Source organism: Anabas testudineus, chromosome 8 (assembly GCF_900324465.2).
Source record: "Anabas testudineus chromosome 8, fAnaTes1.2, whole genome shotgun sequence".
Taxonomy (NCBI): domain Eukaryota; kingdom Metazoa; phylum Chordata; class Actinopteri; order Anabantiformes; family Anabantidae; genus Anabas; species Anabas testudineus.
This window is the reverse complement of record NC_046617.1, coordinates 18,753,124-18,754,152: the sequence shown is the minus strand read 5'-3', so window position 1 is coordinate 18,754,152 and position 1,029 is coordinate 18,753,124. Positions and strand designations below refer to the sequence as shown.

Sequence of the window (1,029 nt, the reverse complement as noted above, 5' to 3'; positions counted from 1 at the left end):
TTTATACACACTGTAGTATAAAGTATTACAGTGTCAGATAGTACTCAGTTTTCCTGACTGTTGATTTACTAAATGATTGCAGCACATTTTCTGCATTATAATCCAACAGATTTTTACTGCTGCAATTAAACAGTAGTTGTCAAAGTCTGGCTCTGTTAAACATTACAGGTGCATCTTCATGTTAAGACTGTTTGAGGTTTGTCCAGGTTCACAAGCCAACCTTCAAGTCAAGACTTGACATGTGCCCTTAAGTGAAAACATTTACTTGTGGAGTTCAGTTTGAGGATATAAACAAGTTATGTCATCGTGTTAGACTTAACAGGCAAAACTGAGCCAAATGAGTGATTTACAGGTGATTAAGACCAGTTTAGATAAAATCATTTTAAATGCTGCAATTCACTTTCTATGGCAAGAGCCAAATCTTAAGCACTGATGCTACAGTTTTTAAATGTTAAGATGAAGCATTACACCTCAGGATTTAGGCTGTTTTAGGTTTGAGTCTGAAAAACTAAAAGTATGAAGACATCTTGTCCTTTACCTGTCAGATTTCAAGAGTCACATTAAAACACACACCAGAGACAAACGTTGTCGGAACACATGTGCACTTTATTGGGATTGTTTCAGTCAGTGTACAGGTTGGCCCCACCGGTCTGGCACCCCATGTTTCACATTGAGACCCCTTTCCCCACCCAGCGGATCGACCCTCCAACAGGGGAAGAAGAGGTCACAATCGGGTTTTGCATAACAAAAACAAAAAAATTAACAGGACCAAGATATTTTTAAGGCTGAAAGTACAAAAAACCCAGACATAATTTACATACAAGCGATACTACAACCATGTTTAAGTATGCTCCAACCACTGGGCAGCCTTCACAGAGGCAAATACGTGTCTGAACAATGCAGTTAACATTTGGAATCATGTGTCTGAACAATGCAGTTAACAAACATTTGGAATGACTCAAAGAAAAACAAAATGTACATTTTTTTTTAAGTCCCCCAGCTGCAGAACCGTGGGGTGCTTTTTTTTTT

General features: G+C 38.3%; 1 protein-coding gene across 1 annotated transcript in view; it reads right to left on the bottom strand.

Moving 5' to 3' along the window:
* Window positions 1-585: 585 nt before the first annotated feature.
* actb2 (actin, beta 2) overlaps window positions 586-1,029 on the bottom strand; it is a 4,231-nt gene continuing 3,787 nt past the window's right edge. The window contains exon 6 of the mRNA XM_026362877.1: window positions 586-1,029. This exon is cut by the window's right edge and continues 349 nt beyond it. The gene's annotated coding sequence lies outside the window, so the exon portion shown is untranslated.